At 36.3% G+C, this 22,007-nt stretch overlaps 1 protein-coding gene and 1 long non-coding RNA gene across 2 annotated transcripts in view; one reads left to right on the top strand and one right to left on the bottom strand.

Annotated features, from left to right (window-relative positions):
- LOC307144486 (uncharacterized protein) overlaps positions 1 to 22,007 on the top strand; it is a 79,904-nt gene that overhangs the window by 4,974 nt on the left and 52,923 nt on the right. The window lies entirely within an intron of this gene.
- On the bottom strand, positions 4,498 to 10,788 carry LOC307144493. The gene is made up of 4 exons (XR_013818763.1): positions 10,611 to 10,788; positions 8,789 to 8,853; positions 8,411 to 8,569; positions 4,498 to 5,545 (listed from the first exon to the last, which is right to left on the bottom strand). It is a non-coding gene; the product is annotated as an uncharacterized lncRNA (long non-coding RNA).

The raw sequence follows: 22,007 nt of genomic DNA, 5'->3' as shown, positions 1-22,007 counted from the left end.
GTAGTCACCCAATGCCAATACACTATTTATTGTTTTGAAAATGTGAACTATTGCAGTTAATGCTTCATTACTTTTTCGGGGAAAAAAAATCCATTAAAAGTGGTGCGATTTGAGGAGCAAGCACTAATATTTTCAGTTTCATTCCTTTTAATATTATTTTTTATAAAATATGCATTATATATCCGTGTGTGAGTGTCTCAACTTTAAAACTTGCCTTCTCATCTTTGAACCCTACATTACCTAACATTTCTTATGAAACTTAACTTTAATTTAAACAACATGACAAAAATTGTCCAATGTAACTGATGTATATATCTTACCCTTATTCTTTTTCTCTATCTTTTTTTTTCAGCTCATTGTTAACTCTTCTTTTTTCATTTGTATTCTGATGACATTCAACATATTGCAAATAAATGTTGTATATTGTATTCAAAGTTGTATGTCATGTCATCTCTGTATGTTTTGCACACAATAATTTTTTTTTTTTTTATTAAATCACAACAGGTAGACTTTAAGCAATTATTGTAGGGATGTCTCGATGCCACTTTTTCACTTCCGATACGATACCGATGCCGCAGCTTTGGCTATTTGCCGATACCGATATCAATCCGATATTTTTATTTTATTCTTGAACTAATACTAATAATAATAAAATATATGGAAGCACTTTGCTCAATTAGCCACATAAAAACATCTCACTCAAATGGAGAACAAATACTTCTCCTGTATATAGTCTACAACAACAGCTGATGATGAAAGACTGCCACCCTTTATTCAGAAGACCTCGAGATATGTTTGGTAATTGCACCTGAATGAATTTAAAATTAATTTGCTATATTTCAGATCAATATATTTGTTTCCTTAAAATTTTAATTAACTTTAACTTTATTCTCATCTGAATTATAGATAATTTATTTCTGTATAAAATACTACTACTATTAAAAACACATTTGATTTTCTTTTTTAATCAATGTAGAATGTGTAACTTAAGGTGCTATTTTTTTACATAATTACCTAGAATTTAGCACGTCGAAGAAGTGATTTCATTTTGCTACAAAGTCAGCTGTATCTTTTGCCTCTGCTGGCAGTCTCTGCAATGTTACCATCGCAGAAATGCCTAGGTCACAACAGATACGACAACTGAATAGGTGGTCAGTATCACATTACAATCTGCAGTTAGTTATTGAAGAAAAGTTTTTGAAAAGATGGATAAACTTTACCAGCAGAGACAGTGTGGCTAAACACCTGCGTAGCCAAACTGAAGCGCATCTTTGAGAATGCGGACAGGTGGATGTGCCTCTCGGTTAGCTTAATGGCGTGAAGCTTGTCCAGCTCATAGAATTTGGTAATGTGATTCCAACAAACATTTTTTTTTACTTGTGTCTAAGGATATAAATAAATACGAGCTGGTGTGTGAATCATTGTGATATCTTTTATGTTCAGTATGAGTCATTGCAATTGTGATTGCTTTGTTTACTGTGCTTACCTGTAGGCCATATTTGTACAGGTTGTTCCTGATTGATTTGAGAAGGTGAGGTACATCAAAGATCACTGGAACCCTCTGAACCCCCACCAGGATGCAGTGAGACTCCTCACCTCCCAGAGGGTCCAGGCTAGCCCCAAGGTTGGCCTCCTGGTCACATATTATTGCCTGCACCTTTGAAATTGGTTAATACATTTTGTCAATACAAGGTTGGAATGGAAGTCCACACAATGCAGTAATGCATTTGTTAATGCTGCTATTTAAGCTCTGTGCACTACACACTGTCAGCCCTATATGTTGTAGTTGGCGAATGGCATAATGATGGCCGCAATTTCCTCCACTGGCATTGAACTTGGGGAAAAGAAATATCCTATGGTCTGTTAAAATACATGGTTTAGGTAAATGCATTTGAATATACACAGCAATATCAAAACAAATGTTTTTTCTAAAGTATGGCTTGCCTGCTTCCACGTCCCCAAAATGCCCCTGGCCATGACGACCATTGCTTGTTTGGCAGCAGCTCCTGATCCTGATACGCCACAAATGGCATAATTTCTCCGGTCATAATCAAATTGTTTTTTGATTGCCATCTCGTCCAGGACTACTGTGCACATTCTTTCCACAGGGGTCATAGTGGTGGCGATGACTCCCATTTGGGATATGATTCCCTGCAGGAAGCCAGGCTGTCGGAAAAGTAAGTTGAATAATCAGATTTTGTTATATCTTCAAATTATGAAACTGGTCTAATTTTATAAATTGGTATTTACAGAGAAATATCCCACACCTCCAGTGACATAACACCTAAGCGTTCTTGTAGAGGGAAGAGCAAATATCGTCTTCAGTTGACGATACGCCTTTGGACTGCTGTGTAAAAGCTGCAGCCCCAGATCCTTCATGTTCTGGTCAAACCTTCTTCCTCTGTCTTTTTTCCCTGCCTCTGACAGCTGTGCCTTAATGAAGTTCCGGCAGCCCTCAGGACACTTCTGGAGCATCTCAGCCATAATTTAATGGGGACTACGGAAGAACAAGTAAGTAGATTTTAAGATTCAAGATGCATTTCCTTTTTGATAAATCAAGGGTTTATAATTCTAAAGGCAGCTTTATTTGCCTTTTATTGACATTACTTGGGTTTTTAGGCCTGGCAGCTGGCTTCCTTTTCCTCCGTTTAGCCTTTCCAGCCGTGCAAGGCGTGCCTCTAGTTGCATTAAATTCATAAATGAATTTAATTTAATTTAATTCTCTGTAATAACAAAAAAGGCATCCCGTATGTGTGTCTGTGATAATGCTACAGTCACAATCTTGAAATTGAAGATCAGAACATCACCTGGTCCATTTGTTGGAGACTGCTGAGTGGTCACCTGAGCCTGTTCTTTTGTGCCTCCATTTGACTCATTATCTGTCCCTTCTGCGCTCTCCTCTGTCCTCTCCTCTATCTCAACTGGTGTCTAGAGTCTCCTCTGGCCTTTCCTCTATAATTTCTGGTGTCTCCTCTGTGCTTTTTTCTGTCCCTCCCTCTGTGTCTATTATATCCCTCTCTTCTTCCTGCTCCTCAGATTGTCTCTGCTTAGCTTTTGAGAATTGAACCAGTCAATTAATATCAAAGGATCAGTTAAAGTTAATTAATTTAATGTAATGTATGTAAATGTAATTTCATGGTCTTGTGTCTTAATTATTTGTATGGTCTTGGCCTCAGAACACCACTAACCACTCGGTGAGTTGCACAGTTTTGAAAACGAACGTTAAAGGAGAACTCCGGTCAATTTTAACATTGAGCTCATTTTTTTGTACATTTGGAGTGCTGTCAATACAGAGAACAACGACAAAAATCGGTGTTGCCTACACCGAGTTATTCTATTTTTAAAATTTGCACCCTGTTGACTTCAACGGGGCAAGTTTTAAACCTGCTTTTAGCCTCTTAACATCATTGATGTGTCATTACAAGTGCACAGGTCATGTGAGTGATTCCTGTAGAGTGAACACGGTGAATCTGACTGCAGTAGATGTGCAAGATATGAATAAAAATGATGTTTATTCAGCCAGCGCTCATACCTGTAATTGACCGGAGTTCTCCTTTAAAGGTTGTTTTAAGGACATGTTTGTGCATGCCCGTAGACAGCCACTCTGAAGCGGTCAAAGGCGATTCTAAACAAGTCTAAAAGTCGAGACAGGACCCATCGTCAACATTTCTGTGTCCACCACTCTAGTTCATCCAAAACAAACCAGAAAAGAGACTCGAAGTGCTAAATACCGGAATTATCCTTTAAGCGTGTAGAAGAGATCTCGATACGATCCTCAGACTGTGGAGTTTATCCTCCGTTACTGGGACACTTTCTCCTCCAGATTCACATCAGATGAGAGTCTCTTTCTGCTTCATATGAGACACATGATGACATATTATCCTGAGACTCATGATTGTAATGCATGTATGAGTGATCTGAGTTTGTCATATTGTTGAATCAGGAGCTGATGGAGATTTGCCTGATATGAAACATCATCATCAGCTTCTGCTAACAGAAGAATCCAGAAACACAGTCTCTGGGAAGAACATCAATTATTCCCTGTTTCTAACTCTATCAGAAAGAGAAACAGAGAGATCTTCTGTGTGAAACGACAGATGAAGCACATGATGGAGAAAGCGGAGAATAAAAGTGATTCTGTCATAAACTCATCATCATAATCACAGGCTGCTTTATGATATTAAAGCTGGAAGCGTCACAGAATTCACTGGAACTAAAGAGATCTTGATTCTGATCAAACCATTCAAACCTTCAGAATAATATCAAAACAGCAGAAGTCATATTTTATAGTGACGCACATTTGACATCTTTGTGTTTGACTTCAATAATGATTCCCTTCAAATTACAACTTGTTGATTTTCATATTCCCTGATGAACTGAAATCTGGAAGTGTTTTCATTTGTTGCTGTAAAACACATTTTCATCTGTAGCTTCTTTAACTCTGCTGTGATTCTGATGATCTCCTGTAGAGGGAGACACGAGACTGCAGGACAGGGGCAAAGGGCAATCTGCTTTATTTCACATGTTTAGTTTTATTTTCACTTTTATGTTTATTTGTATAGAGTTTTTCACAATACATATTTATTCAAAGCAGTTTCATGGAAAATGGAATTTCTACATTACAATTAAGATCGATCTGTTATCAGAGACTGAGTCAAAGTAACATCCACATGTCAGAAATATACAGATAATACAATCATGAGTTACAGTAGTTCACATCACATATTCATTTGGGCAGAAATAATGAACACATTAAAGATGATTACAGTATATGATCTTACAGTATTGTACAGATTACAGTATATAGATGATAATATGTTGACTCAGAGTTATGATCATCTGAAGTCTTCATAACTCAAACTGTGTGATCTCTAGTTACTGAGACTGAACACACACACACACACACACACACACACACACACACACACACACACACACACACACTCACACTTCTGTCAGAGATCTAGTGTTCTTGAGTTATTCAAATGTGGAAAGCACAGTGAGTTATTAGAGGCCAGACAGACTCTCAGAGGCGATTGGCTTTTCACAACACACACTTTATTCTCCAGTGAAACTCCTGGAACTGTCTGTCACACGCTCTACCGTTCACAGCGTTACTGAATCAACTAAATAACTTAAAAATGAGCAGAAAACAGAAAAAAGAAATAACCCACATACACAACCACAGCACACTCGAGGCGCACAGACTGTTGAACAGGAGCACACACCTTTATATATATACTGTACATGTGCAAGTGTTCACTATCAGAGGCAGAGAACACTGGTGTGTCTGTGAAACAGAAGTGCAGGATTGAGACACAGAGTCTGTAAGAGTCCAGGAGCTGAACAGACTGATGAAGATGATGATGATGATGATGAAGATGTTCAGGTCTTCAGATGCTGATGGATGTCAGTGATGATGATGATGATGAAGATGATGAAGATGTTGTGTGTTCTTGTGATCATGATGAAGGGTTTGATGAGAATCTCTCCTCAGTTTTGACATCAGAATCAAACTTTACAGGCTCGTCTGGATCACAGGAGACTAGAAATCACAAATATATATCAGATTATCCTCATTGTTTTGGATTGTTTTTATGTTCTCAATCTATAACACATTCTGTCAATTGAACACAATCACACATCTGTAAATATTGATCTGTGACTGTAGAAAGTGATGAATCTCTGTGAATGTGGAACTTTATGACAGGATTGTGAAGAAAATAATAGTAACACAGCAAAATCCCCAGTGTTAAATTAACTCTACTCAGTGTTTATAAGAGTCCACACTCAGTGTTTATAAGTAACACTGAAGCAGTGTTAAAGTTAATGAGATAATTAAGTGAATAATTGAGTGATGACTGAGCATTATTGAAGACACCTGATGTTAACAAGCAGAATCACTGAAGGAGAAAATAGTAATGTTAAAGGTGCTCTAGGTAACTTTTTAACCTTAACTGAACAGCTTCGGAGTCAGTGGAATGGTTATATTACTTATTTCGGGTTGAATGGTGGTGGTTTCGCACCCCCCTGGTGCCCGAGAGCGGAAAAAACTCACTTGCAACTTTGGGACGCGGGTCGGCGTCAGGAAGTATCGCGTGATATCAGGTCTCGCGATGTAACGAATTGCTTGACGGCACTGCACACGTACACGCCCCTATTCAAGCACCGGCGGGCTAGCTATAAGCAAAGGGCAACGATAGATTGAGTTATGGCTGAGCCTGTAAAAAAGAAGCAGAAAGCTAGGAAATCTTTGTCGGAGGACCAACGAAAGAGGAAACGGGAGACTGACCGAGCAAGAAGTCAGACTTGAGTAAATATCGGACCGGCTTTTTCAGAAGGGTGAGAACTGAGAGAAACAGAAGCCTGCCAAACGGATGCTGATCCTGCTGTTGCACTTGTAAGTATCTTTGGAATAAACTGTGTTTAATATTTAAATTTCAAGTAATTGCGACCTCAGGATGTTTGCTATTGTCTGTAAAGGTTTTTATTATGATCGCTGTCTGTTAGGGGCTTACTAGTACGCTAGATACTATAACTTTGATGTTAGCATTGTCATAGCAAACACGTTTGATTTCTGTAGTTGTGTGGCCGTTCCTCTGTCGGTTTTATTTGTGTAACTTACACTTTTATTTTATGTCACTAAAAGTCAACGCGTCTGATAGTAGTGATGTATGTCTCGAGACCGGTCTTGGTCTCGAGACCGGTCTCGAGACCACTTTTACGTGGTCTCGGTCTTGTCACGGCCTTGACGGTCTTTGGTCTTGGTCTCGGACCTCTTGGTCTTGGTCTCGGACCTCTCGGTCTTGTCTGGTCTCGCTGTCTCAGACCGACATAGTGGTCGGGGGATTTAGAAATACAATACTACAATATCCACGACGACACAACGTTCGATAATGCAACATTATTATCTGCAACGGAACGGATTGAAGCGCGCGCCGGATTGATGACAGTGCGGTGTGTGCGCGAGCCACACGAGAAAACATTTTATCCGCGCCACTGATCGCAGCGGCAACGAGCACTTTGATCACTTGGTTTAAAAAACACATATCAGTGACATGATGGGTATTAACTTCATTCAGGAGTCATTCATTTTGGGTAACTGCACAACTACACAACTGACAGATGACTTTGAGCGCACCGCCAACGGTGTGTGTGTTGTGTGTGTAACCATAGCGACAAAACGACCAACTTTCGGATCCCGCACTTAAGCCTATAATTTCGTTTTTAAAAATGTAATTATGTATTTAAAAGTTGCAGAATGGGTTAATTTGGAGTCTGAGACTCCGAAATCGGCAGAGATAGGCAGGCATTTGCTTGGATGAATTTGTGTCTTTGATAGAGATACAGATTACAATGAGCTCACAGTCACACACATGACATGGTCTGTCTCTGTATTGTTCTGCCTGTGTAGTTGAAGTAATACCATCTAATATGTATTGAATGTAAACTGCGGCTGAACCCTATGCTGCTGTTCTTGAATTCACAAGTTATTGCTTAGCTTCAACTAGTCTGTTTTTTTCCCCTCCGGTCTCGACTTGGTCTCGGTTTTGGTCTCGACTTGGTCTGTCTTGGTCTTGGTCTTGGTCTTGTCTTGGTCTCGATACCCTCTGGTCTTGGTAGTGTCTTGGTCTCGGTTTAGGCGGTCTTGACTACAAGTCTATCTGATAGTAGGCAATATCAGACGCGCAAAATGTTGCACATATCATGATCAAGCTAGAAAAAACGTTCTGATGTTTTCTTAGACAAGCAAAGGTAAACCATCATTCTACCAGATGAACTTATAGACCTTGCTAATATAACTTTAGACAAATATTAGCCTCCGATATATATATTTTTTTTTATGCTCATGCCCATTCTCCCAAAAACAAACAAACAAACAAACAAACACGAAAGCAGTAGTTCGCCTCGTTCATATCGTTCGTTCCCGGTAAAAATACTAGTATGCATGACAACACAATAAATAAAAAAATCGCCATCAGTTGGAAAGAAAGTATTGCTTTACTTGCCTCGGTAGACATAACTGGTTTTGAAATAGCCGGTTCCTCTGCTCAGCTGGGTTGACAGCTGATCAGCTGGGTTGCTCGTGGCGAGGGGGGAGGGACAACAGTTCGTTTTTACGACAGAGTGTTTGAAAGCATTTACTACCAGACACTAGGGGGAGCTCGTAGAGAAAAAACACTCAGACTTGCATAATGCCCCTTTAAGTCACCATTATGGTGATCTGTGTTTGCTTTAGTTGGGCTCATGACCCTTAAATCATTAACTTTAGATTTTGTTTGGCTGATGTACCTGAGTTATAACAACCAGATGAACAAATATAAAAGGTGATCTGATGGTTTTGATCATTTAACACTGGGGATTTTGCTGTGTAGCAACACTGTAAGAGTAATAATGATCAAACACTCACAGTTTGGCTTTATTTCTATACTCTCACGTCTAACAAGTCTCTGTTTCTTTGGTGATTCACTGGTTTGTGTCTCATTTCTGTCCTCCATTTTCCCTCTGTCTTCTTGTTTTCTGCTGATCTGTGATTTCTGCTGATTTTCTTTCTCCTCTTCATTTGAATCTGTTCAATCACACAGACAGAGTTTCATTAAAGCGATATAACATCATATCACGAGACATCAGATCAACTCCTGATCAACATCTGCATGAGCTCAGTGTTATTACAGCATCTCAGATTAACTCTACAATATTCACAATAATCAATGACGATGACAAATGACAAATATAGAAATGTGAGTTTATGTGTGAGTCCTGATAATAAACATCTTTCTCTTCTCACCTCATGTTTGATCATATTTGATTCATCAGAACGACACTTTACAGCTCCGACTGGATCAACAGAGACTGGAAATGAAGAAAACAACCCGTTATCATCATAATTATAATACAGAGACTGAGCTGATGATATAGACTCAGATAATAGAGTCACTCGTGCATAGTTGTAATGTTATGTGTGTCAGCTATTAAAGCCCTTCATTCAAAACACATAAAAATAATTCAAGATTGGTTCCACATTTAATTATACTGACATTAGTCTTATATATATATATATGAAGAGTTCAGATGCAAAAACCTCCAAGTGCCATCTGAAATTTTCTTCTAGAATGATCATTTTTATCAAGTTCGTATATTTAAGTTCAATAATTTCACTTATATGGCAATGTAAATTACCAATTAATTGTCATTTAAGTGAAATTACTGAACTTAAATATACAAGCTTTATAAAAATTATCACTTTAGAAGAAAATTTCAGATGGCACTTAGAGGCTTTTGCATCTGAACTCTTCATATATATATATAATACCATTCAAAAGTTTGGGGTCAGTAAGATTTTTAATGTTTTTAAAAGAAGTCTCTTCTGCTCACCAAGGCTGCATTTATTTGATTAAAAACAATAAAAAAATAGTTTTCTATTTTAATATATTTAAAACTGTAATTTATTCCTGTGATCAAAGCTGAGTTTCCAGCATCATTACTCCAGTCTTCAGTGTCACATGATCCTTCACAAATCACTCTAATATGATGATCTGATGATCAAGAAACATTTATGATTATTATCAGTGTTGAAAACAGTTGTGTACAATTTTTTTTTTTCAAAATTCTTTGATGAATAGAAAGTTGAAAAGAACAGCATTTATTTAAAATAGAATATTTTCTAACATTATAAATGTCTTTACTGTAACTTTTGATCAGTTTAACTCATCCTTGATGAATAAATGTATTGATTTATTTTATTTCTTTCCCCCAAAAATAAGATTAAAACTCTTACTGACCCCAAACTTTTGAACGGTAGTGTTTAATGTTACAAAAGCTTTAGATTTCAGATAAATGCTGTTCTTTTGAACTTTCTATTCATCAAAGAATTTTGAAAAAAAAAAAAAAAAAAAAAATTGTACACAACTGTTTTCAACACTGATAATATTCATAAATGTCAGATCATCATATTAGAGTGATTTGTGAAGGGTCATGTGACACTGAAGACTGGAGTAATGATGCTGGAAACTCAGCTTTGATCACAGGAATAAATTACACTTCACTGTATATTCATATAGAAAACAGATGATTTACACTGGAATAATATTTCACAATATTACTGTTTTTGTTTGTATTTTTAATCAAATAATGCAGCCTTGGTGAGAAGAGACTTCTTTTAAAAACATTAAAAATCTTACTGACCCCAAACTTTTGAACGGTAGTGTATATATATATATATATATATATATATATATATATATATATATATATATATATATATATATATATATATATATATATATATATATATATATACAGTATATAATGAGTGATCTCACAGTCTGGTCTGTGTTCACTCCTGCTGCTCAGTCTGATGAACTTCACAAGATTCACATTTTCACTCTTTATGTCTTCATGTGTTTCTTCCTGATTTACATCTAATTTAAACAATGATACAATGAATATAAACAATGATTACAATTTTACAAACATTCAATAATTTCCAAATAGCAGCTATCAAAGTATTTATTGTAAAATAGCACATAATCCAGTCAGAAAATAAAGCTCCTCAGTAAAGTAGACTTGAATGAATAATTAAATGATGCATTTAGAAACTTGTTTCTCACCTGTGAGAAGAAGACTATAAAGATAAATTCATGCAGTGAGAGTCCTAGTGTCAACAGTAGATACAAGAGAACACACTGAATACAGAGAACACGCTGAATACAGAGAACACACTGAATACAGAGAACACACTGAATAGAGAATACACTGAATACAGAGTCTGCTCTGCTCTTTTCTAGTGGCAGAGACAGGGGGAGTGGCTTCTTGTTATCGGGAGAACACAGTCGGGTAGTTAAACTCACTCTCAGTCTAACCAAAGGCTGAAAGACTATCATGTACAATCTCCAGAGGCGGTGAAAGAAGAATGTGGAGCTAAAACTGTCCCTCTCGCATGTGTGTTAGACTGGTTTCGTTCTCTGTGTTGTTTTGCACATTCCTCTATTAATGCTTGTTCCACACATCAGTAGTTGAACAGATTCCCAGTGTAGAGATGGTAAACTGGTGTTATATGATGATATTGTCTTGATCTGGTAATAACTCTCGCTGCTGTATTTTGCACTATAACTGTAGTTTGTTGATTGATAATGATCAGGATAATCTAGTAATGCATTACAGTAATCCAGTCATGAACGCTTTATGAGCTTTTCTGCATCAGAAACATGTTCTGTATTTTGGTGTTTCTGAGGTGAATAACGCTGAAGGATCAGCCAGATCTTTAACTGGACATGATGAAGAAACACACACTGATGCAGATTGTTTACAAGAGATTCTGTGGACAGGATTATGGCCAATCAATAATATCATGTTATTTATGATTATCAGCATTTATTATAAGAACATTACTGGTCATCCATATCTTTAACACTCTCTGGTAACTTGGATAATATACAGATGTAATTTCGTCTGTATATAACAATATGTCCAGATTATTAATAAGAATAACAGTGATGTCTGTCTGATACACAGGATTGATCAATATGAGATTAATATATACTGTTGGTTTATTAAAGCAGAGGATGATTCTGTCTGGAGTCTCTTACACACCTCATGTAATTATCTAGTGTTTCTAACATGTTACTACATCATGTTTGGTAGCTTATAAACTGAGAGTTGTGGTAAACATAATAGAGATATTAAAGTACTAATGTACAATCTAGGAAATATTGCTCAAACAAGCAATGAAGAGGAATTGAAATGTGTTTCTCTATATCAGCACACTCGTCTGGCTTGGTCTTGTAGTTTCATATCATTCGATTTCCTCTTTGTGAAGACATTACACAGTTAACACAAAACACACCCAGTCAGACGACCGGCTCCCTTTTGGTCCTTCCCACCAGCACACACTCCCTGTGTGTCCCTGCGCTCATGTCTCCTGTTACTGTCATCATATAAACATGTGTTCTCCTATCAGCTCTGAGAAACACTTTACCTGTAGAAACAAGATGGTCAAGAATAACGACTTTAATGCAGTCAGGTTCCTCCTCTGGTCTGAGGTGTTTTCTGGATGTGTCCTGGTGTGTCCTGATGTGTTCTGGCATGCTCTGACTGTCTCGAAGCCGAAGGTACAGCAGTGAGCACTGAAACAATAATGTCACATGGTAGCAGTGCTTTCCCACAGAGCACACTCTAAAAATATGATTTACTAAAACAATTTGGTGAAACATTTTTACACTCAAAGCTTTAAAATCAATTAAATATACTGTTCGAATTGAGTAAATGCAAGTAAAAAATTAAGTAAATCTCAGTAACTGCATCTGGTACATTAACAAATAAAATTGAGTAGAAATAATTTAACATTTAAACGTTTAAAAAACAATATTTATGAGTAATATTAACTGTTTTTATGAGTAATATTAACTTCTTTTATTTTCTCCAAACCTTTGTAAAATAGTATTCCACACAACCACCAGTACATGACATTGGCCTTTATTGTCAATGAGTAGCTATACAGCAATACAGCACATTTTACACTGTTTTAACATGTATACAATATTGCCTACATTTAAACTAATTTAACACACATTTTAAAAGTAAAAATGAAACATTTAAACCTTCAGGTAGCCGAATTCAAGTGTAATCAACCACTCTGTTATCCAATGTCCACCGGATCAAAGCTGGTCCTCGGACTCATGTACAGTATATTACGCGCATGAACGCAGTGACAAATCAGAGGCGTTTCAGAGTCAACATGCGGAGAATCCGCTCAAAATGTATGTTCAGAATCAGCGCGAGCTTTCTCAGTTTGTGTAAATCTACTTATGGTTCAGAGTATTTATTTTTTTCCATATTCATTTCCCACATGTCTAGTACAATTATGTGTTTGTTTTATTAATACAGTATATACTTTTTTCTTGATATACCCCGAAAGAATGGAAGTGAAATGTGACAACATGCCCCATAGGTGGCCATGACCATATGACAGCTTAACCCTCTGGGCTTCTTCGCCCGAAAACGGGCGAAAACTTGAACGTTTCGAATTGTTTAATTTTTTTGCTTCATCGGATGGGGGTGAAACTTGGTGACTTTTCTTTTATTACCTATATGAACACACAAAAAAATCAAGGAGATGATTCTGATATGTTAAAGGGTCGTAAAAAAAAAAGTCACACTTAGCTTCCTCCCGCCCGAAAACGGGCGACATAGGAAATGAATGGGAAATACGAAAAAATAGGAAAACTCAGAGAAACTTTTGGTGGTACAAGCTACAGATCAGCCACTGTGCTGAAAAAAAGTGTACAGCAATGAAGGGGTGACACTCTAAAACATCAAGAGTGCAAAAAAGACACCCTCCCCCCCACACACACACACCCACACACACAAACACACACACACACACAGAGAAATGAACTGGTTAGACTGAAACAGCAAATTTTGCCCCAAACTATATAAAAATGATATAATCATAATAACTCCAAAACTATAGCAAGGAGAGTCAAAAGGTAGGTATCGTTTGAAAGAACTCTTTTTAAATTTTTTGAAAATATAAATTACATTACATTTGGACATTGTCCCGCCAAGAAACGGTGGATAAAAGACAATATATATATATAATTTTTATTATGATTTTGCATATCTTTCATATTTGTCATGGAATAACTCAGGAAGGAAATAAGGTAGGAGGAAAATTCTTTTTTAGTGAAGTCCCCCTACATGTTAGCTGCATCTGGATAAAAAAATAATAATTTTTGGATAAAGGAATCAAAAATTACAGCATTTTGAAAAGAGATAGCCTTTTTGTACAGTCTTTCACACCCCCTCATGGGCAATTTTTTCTCCATGAAGAATATCTTGTCATAAAAGCAATAGATTATGTTAATTTTGGGCTCATTTTAATTGTAATAATATGCTGTAAAAAATGAAGTGCCATTTTCAATTATCTGAGAATGTTTCATGAGCTGTATGATGTTTTTGACACATTGCAGTACATTATTTTATAGATTATGAAAAAAAGAGAAATTCTATGTATCAGCAAATAACTCAGCAATACTTAAGAGTTTTTCAAAGTGGATACATTCACTGTAAAGTTCAGACTCTAAGCTTTCAAATGACATCAACTTTGTGTTTATCAAGGCAAGATTTTTGAAAAATATGGTAATAAATATTTTCGCAGCTAGGTGGCGCCTGCTGGCGGTACACTTGGTTTTAGAGGGATTACTCAGCACTCGTTAGGAATTAATACATTTAATTAGATGCATTAAAAAGCTGAGATTCTAAGCTTTAAAATGATATATAATTTGTGTTGTTCCATTCAGTGGTTGATTAGTAATAAATTGTTTTCTTTCCGAATGGGAATAAATCAAATAAATAAATAAATAAGCTATAGGCCGCCTATGGGCGGTTATAGGACATGACACAAATTAATAAATTTTGAAGCCACTAGGTGGCGCTCTTCTCACTTGAAATATTTTTTTTTTTTAGGCCTGCACTCTAATTTGATGTGAAATGTTGCATTTATTGAAAAATAAAATAAAATAAATAAAATAAAAATATATATATTAATTCTAATGGAAAAAATAGCTCATAAAAATTGCATAATTAATGCAAAGTATCATAAAAAATTCTAAAAATTCTATATAATAATCAGAAAACATTATAGAACAAAACAATATTTGAATGGTTATCCTAGGACAAAGTTAAGTACAATTTTAAGGCTTCGCCCGTTTTCGGGCGGGAGGAAGCTAAGTGTGACCCAATTATGAAGAAGCCCAGAGGGTTAAAATGTTATCCGATCTAATAAAAAAAATACACAAAACAAACTAAAATATTTTCCAAATAAAATACAATTAAAAAACTTTTTCATATAAAATAATGGCAGTTTTTAATAATTAAATATAAACTCATTTTTGAGTTTTGACTACGAACACAGGAAAACACAGCTATACAACATAGTTCAAAACAAATAAATAATTAGTAATTTCTGGACATTGACTCTCAGTCTTTATTCACCTTTTTCTCACGTTTTCTCAATAAAATTAATAATAGTATAGAATATAATAGCATATTTCTAATAGGGGCACATTGTAACGCAGTGTGACAACATGCCCCCGCCTGCACAACTGGGATTTAAACCCTGCTAGTGTCTTCTGCTAGTTAGCGAAGCATTAAATAACTATCTCAACTGTTAAATAACATCTTGGAGATTAAAATAATATCAGATTTGTCTTATTTTAAATAAACACAAAAAATAGAGATGAAAAAATAACTTAAGTAAGAAATGTACTTTTGCTATGGTTTAATAAATGTCTATGGATATCTTCCAAAAAAAAAAAAAAAAAAAAAATTGGCGGATTTTTTTCTTTTCTTTTCTATATAGTGTTGATATGGCAACTAGTAAATAAACAAAGTTCCGTCATCCAAGCATGTGCGGAAGTATTTAAAACAAGCGTGTTACAACTAACCCCGCGTTAGGTTGTGCCCCGCGCTCCCCTAAATAAGAGATTCACTGTGCAGTGCGGACAACTTCAGTGTTTATGGCGAGAGTTTCAGTGAGAGTGCAGAACGCGGTAAATAAGTGATGGCTTACTGTACGTTCACACCGCCGCCGGCGAGAGCGGCAAAATTCGCTCTCGCCGCCCTGCCACCGACGCTGTAGAAAGATTCGGGGACGCTCTGACGCTCTGACGTAGATTAGAATGCGTGATTTTATAAAAAACTTCATTTAAAGGGGCCGCAAAACCCGTTGCTGCAATTGGTCAACATCATTATTATTTTGAGCAAATGAATTGCATTCCTGCTTAAAAAACAAGCGTTTTTAGTTCAAAGAAGTTCTAGCGCGAAAATGTTGCCTATAAATAGTGTTGCGCAGCTTTTTCTAATCAACTGACAACACTATGGATGACAAGTCGTACAATAACGGGAAACCCGCAACAGAAATGATTAATTTTTCCTCCATTTTGCTTAGGAACTAATGTGGTGGGAACCAAAGTTTACAGAATTGTGTTCTCTCGTATCCTCTCAGGCGGAGGACTTCTACATTCCGATTGGTTGCCGCCGAACCGCGTCATAGCTTATTACCATAAAGTTGACTTGATTTCAACTCTTCTCGCCGCTCTCGCCGTCCAAGACGCGCCGCGCCGCCCTCGCCGGTGCTCGCCGCCGGCTCTCATTGAAAATGAATGGCTTCCGGCCACTTTGACGCTCTCGCCGCCGGCGGTGTGAACGCACAGTTAAGCGCTACTGACATAAATAATAGTTCGGTTTTCCATGCTTCAGCGGTTACATGATTCACACTGTAAAGTTTAAGGAGTGATAACTGCATTTAAATGAGGGAGTGAATCCGCTAAATTATAGTCCTGTGAGTCATGAAATTGGACGATTTGCAATAGCAACATGAGAACGTGATAACCATAGCAACATTTTGTCGTCTAATAATGTTATGATTTTTGTTACACTTTAGTAATAAGTTGAAATACACCTTGCAGAACCTCCAAAATGTTATTTTTATTTATTTTTTAATAATAAGGATCATAAAAACTTTTTGTGTTTTTTTTTTTTTTTTTACTGCCCTGAAAAAAACTTTTTCACATAGATGTTTAAGTAAAGCCTAGTCCACAAGACAAAATAAAAACACAAAATACAAGAAAAATTACATAAGCTTGATTTTTAATACTGTGTGTCATTACCTGAATGATCACAACTGTTTTTTTGTTTTTGTTTTTTGTAATGGTTGTTCGTGAGTCCCTTGTTTGTCCCGAACAGTTAAACTGCTCAATGGCCTTCAGAAAAATCCTCCAGCTCCTGCACATTCTTTGCTTTTCCAGCATCTTCTGTGTATTTGACTCTTTACAGTGATTGTATGATTTTGAGATGCATCTTTTCACACTGGTGACAACTGAAAGACTCATACACAACTATTACAAACACTGCAAACATTCAGTGATGCTCAAAAGGGAAACATCCATTTAGAGCCAGGGTGTGTAAATTGTTCTTATTTTGTTTAAGAATTCCTTAATTTAATACTGCCCTTCAGAGGCTAAATAAGATATTAACATACTGTATAAAAGAAAATAAGAAAAATGTACACATCACCATCTTCTTGCTCAAACGTTTACCCCTGGCTCTTAATGCATCGTGTTGCATACTCTTGAGCATTACTGCAGATTCTGAATATGTGACCAATCATTATGCAGATATCCACCATTTTTGTCTGACAAACAAACCAAACCAAAACCAAAAGGTGTGTATTGACATCTTTTTGCATTTCTAATGTTCATGTTCATTTCTAATGTTTAAATCGTGCTATAACTAAAATAGATGATCAGTTCACATGCTGCTAATTTAAAATCCCTAGTTTAGCTTTTGCAATCATCCTCTGTGCATTTGATGTACAGGCTATAGCCCCACTCGATAATGCAGGTCTGACTGGGAACTGTGTGGTTGATTGATAGAAATGACTGCATTCTAACTCTAAATTTGTATTGTCATTAGTCATATTTTGTGGGTCCTACTAGTTTACAACAATGCGAATGACTGGACATAATAAACATTTTATAAAAAGAGACCAGTTGCATTGCATTTGAATGTGGAATTTGAATGATTAGAAATTAAATTAATTGATGTGTGACTATAGCCATGCACATGTCCAATGCACATTACAGTGTTTTACATACAGGAAGTTGCCAAGACTTTAACGCTGTAAAATTGTTTGACACAAGTGAGAAGAAATTATGAATGCTTTTGGCCTGGATAGTCCTATGATCTATGCCAGGTAGAGATGTTGTGAGGTTGTAGGTGTGAGGGTGTGTTCTGTATCTTTGTGTATAGGAGATGGGTGGTGTCTATCCTACCATAATCTGTGGTGTATAATTTAGTTCCGGAGCTACACCGGGAGGCCATGGAGCTGCAGTATGAGTGTTATGAGGTGTGAATTGCCCCTTGAATTATCTCCACACCCATCTCCTACATCTCAAGATGTGTGTGTCCTGGCTGATGCAGGTGGGCCCAGACCCTTGTGGACCCTGATTCTGAAAAATGGCAGCCATCAGCCTAAAAGGAAAATGGACAGGGAGAAAAACAGTTTAATCTTGAACCTTTACACAAATTGCAAGAAATTTTATCTTTAAGATGTATGTGACCATCATGTGACGATCATGTGACGACTGACAAGAGCACACACAAACCTTATTCTAATATGGAATTGTATTGGAATGGTAAAGAGTGTTGGTACGTGACAGGAGAGCCTCCACTCAAGGACATTCTGGGAGTCAAGACTATAAAGGAGAAAGGATGCCCTCCCCTCACGGTCACACTCTGCATCCACTCTGACTGTATGACTGCTGGCCTTTCCTTGCAAGAAAATAAACCTCATCAAAGATAATTGGGAATGTTTGTCTCTTATTCAGTGATTCACTTTTGTTTGCCACCACACAAGATAGTTGTTACAGATGGCTTTCACCTGCGGTTTTGTGCCATCAAGGAAAAATTTACAAAGACATGAAACATTATCATGACCATGTTTCAGCAAAGAAAAAGGCCAGATAAACGTGATAATGGTCAGATCTGACTGCTGGTAATAAATAAAGTCCTTCTGAAGTGAAGCGATGCGTTCGTGTAAGAAAAATGTTCATATTTAAAACTTTATCGACTAAGATAACTAGCTTCCGGCAGACGGCCGTACACAAGTCGTCTTATGCCAAAAGAGTAACACTTGATGATGTATGACGTAGGATGTAGGAGTGACACCTCTGTTTGTAGGACAATATTGAGCAGGATATTAAATATTTAAAAAAAAAATTAAATACAGTTGTTTTTTTATTCAAATAGAAAAATAATTATTAAATACTCAGATTATACCATACATCGCCATTTAGCCCAAAAATTCAGATTTATTTGGCAATTGGCTATTTCCCAACCCTACCGGTTGAAGTTTTAGCTGAACTTTAGGCTAATGATAGCTACATTATTATCACTGTTAAATTGTTATTTAACAAATAATAATTCAGTTTGTTGCGTGTTCACATGTCCCACCCAAATTACGGCCATGCTCACGTGTGGACCCGAATCAGAGCAACGTCTGTGTCTGTTTTCAGACCTTCCCGCTTCGCTCTCTCCAGCGCTGTACAGCGTTTCTAATATTAACGCGGATCCCAAAGCTCTTGCCCAGACATAACCCTTTATTTTCCAGTGTTTTCTTTTGAGCTTTTCTCTTTTGTATTGTGTCTCAGCTATTTCTGCAGTCTTTCTTCAGTTCAAATCTCCCTCTTGATCGTTCTCTCTCCTCCACCGTCATACGCCACCTAATGCAGATTGGCTACACATTTGTTGTTGTGTCGGTCAGACTTCCAAACAACATATTTCAAAAACGACTATGCATGATCTGTTTTAAAGCAAAGTATAGAGTGTATTTTATATAAACATACATACATAGGGCCTTCATACAGCCTACTACCGGTCAAAAGTTTTAGATCGGTAAGATTTTTAATGTTTTTAAAAGAAGTATCTTCTGCTCACCAAGGCTGCATTTATTTGATTAAAAATACAAACAAAAACAGTCATATTGTGAAATATTATTACAATTTAAAACCGCTGTTCTCTATGTGGATATACAGTAAAGTGTAATTTATTCCTGTGATCAAAGCTGAATGTTCAGCATCATTACTCAGTCTTCAGTGTCACATGATCCTTCACAAATCACTCTAATATGAGGATTTGATGATCAAGAAACATTTATGATTATTATCAATGTTGAAAACAGTTTTTTATATTTTTAATTCATGATGCTATGATGAATAGAAAGTTCAAAAGAACAGCATTTATCTGAAAGGGAAAGCTTTTGTAATATTAAACACTACCCTTCAAAAGTTTGCACTGTAAAAAAGAATCCCGTAAAAAAACGGTAAATCTCTGGCAGCAAAGTTTCCAGACGGGTTCTGTTAAATTACAGCAAATTACCATTTCACAAAATTACAGGCAAAAACCGTAAAAATACAGAATTGACTTTACGGTCAAAATTAATTAAATTACAGTACATTACTGTTAATAATGGCTTATTAAACCGTGGAAAAACAGATAAATTATGTCAAATTACATAAAAAGAACATTTAACTTTAAGGTTAAACTGTAAATTTAGGGTTTTATAAAGTTATTTTATAATAATGCTCTGTCTATCTACAGTAATTATCTTTTAATATATAGTTTTTCTGTGTAAAATAACTATGAAGTTATGTATAAAAATGTAATAAGTCCATAAATTCAAATACAAAGTTTGTATATTTACAGTTTTTATTTTTTTGCAGATCCAGTTTCACAACTTTGACCAATCTCTAATTAAGCACTTAATAATAGCAAATGTACAGTCAATTTCTGTTAAATTAACTAAATGTACAAGTATGGAATACCTGCACATTTACAGTATTACTCATTAAACAAACACTGAACATCAATATATGTGAATGATAGGAAATACAGGCTTAGTATATCATTTAGAACATGTAAAAATATCCACATTAAAATATTTTATATTTATATTAAGAGAACAATAGAAGCAACAAGTGCAGTGACAAGTCCCAGTTAGTGTAGCACAGTGCACAATTTTTTTTTTTTTATTAAAACAAAGATTTAGTATTATTGGGTCAAGTGTTTATGAAAAGATGGATCTTTAGCAGTTTCTTGAAAATGTGTCGAGTTGGGCAGGTCATCCCACCAGCAGGGAACAGTCCAGGGAAAGGTCAGTGAAAGTGATTTTGTGTCTCTTTGGGATGATGGCACCACAAGGCGCCGTACACTTGCAGAACACAAGCTTCTGGAGACACACAGATCTGAAGCAGTGAGTTTAGGTCTTGCTGAAGCATCTGGATCAGTTGCAGAGGTTTGACTGATGCTGGAAGAGCTGCCAGGAGAGCATTACAATAGTCCAGTCTGGATAGAACAAGAGCTTAGACAAGGAGTTGTGTGGCTCCGATAGGAAGGGCCGGATCTTTCTGGTGTTGTATAAGGCAAATCACCAGGATCACACAGCAAGGATGGTTTGGCTGAAACCATAAGCAGGTCTGTCTTGGCAAGGTTGAGTTGAAGGTGAAGGTCATTCATCCAGCAAGAATTTTCCATCAGGTAGGCTGAGATGCGAGCAGCAACCATCAGATCCTCTGGCTGGAATGAAAGGTAGAGATATGTGTCATTAAGTGATAGGAAAAGTCATGTTTCTAAATGACAGAGCCTAGTTACACTACAAAAAAAAAAAAAAAAAAAAAAATAATAATAATAATAATAAATAAATAGATGGGTGGAATCTAACACAATCATGGTCTTACTGTAGTAAAACCAAACATTGTGCAGCTCCAGTGGCCTCACAAGGATCAAATGAATATTCACATGGGAAAATACAGTATAAAACAAATTAAATGTTCTGCCACTTTTAGTGCAATCATATGGAATCAGAAGACTCAGCCATAACAATATTTTAAATTACTTCTTCCCATACCTTGTTTGCCATGATCATTCTGCTTTCCACTTGACCTGACATCACAAAAAAAAAAAAAAAAAAAAAAAAAAAAAAAAAAAATTAACAACTCAGTATTACATTTACACATGTCAGAATATGTTCCACTGGGACAATGCAAATCCTCAACTGACTATGATCTGGAAGCTGAGCAGGAAAGGCTAATAGTGAAGGTTTGAGCTGAGACACCTAGGGGTGTAAGTTAACTTTCTGTTCATCTGGATCAATGCAATTGTATGCAATCAATGCAAAAGTATCCTATGAAAAAGGCTACTATGATGAACCCAGTTCATCCAAAATGTAGATAAGTTCATTTCTTCATCAGAACACAAACATTCTATCAACTTTTATTTTATAAGCCTAATATATGCACATGTATGCATTCTATAGCTAACGTTATGTTGGCAAGCAGATGCAGCCAGAATATGCTATTTATCATGTTGTGTTCATATTCTAGTCTCATGTGCTTTCCTGTATCATCAAGTAAGTTACAGTATTTACTGAATTCGTTTTCTTAACAGTC

Source organism: Squalius cephalus (assembly GCF_949319135.1).
Source record: "Squalius cephalus genome assembly, chromosome: 17".
NCBI classification, from domain to species: Eukaryota; Metazoa; Chordata; class Actinopteri; order Cypriniformes; family Leuciscidae; genus Squalius; species Squalius cephalus.
The sequence above is the reverse complement of the archived record's forward strand: the minus strand, read 5'-3'. Positions and strand labels throughout refer to the sequence as shown.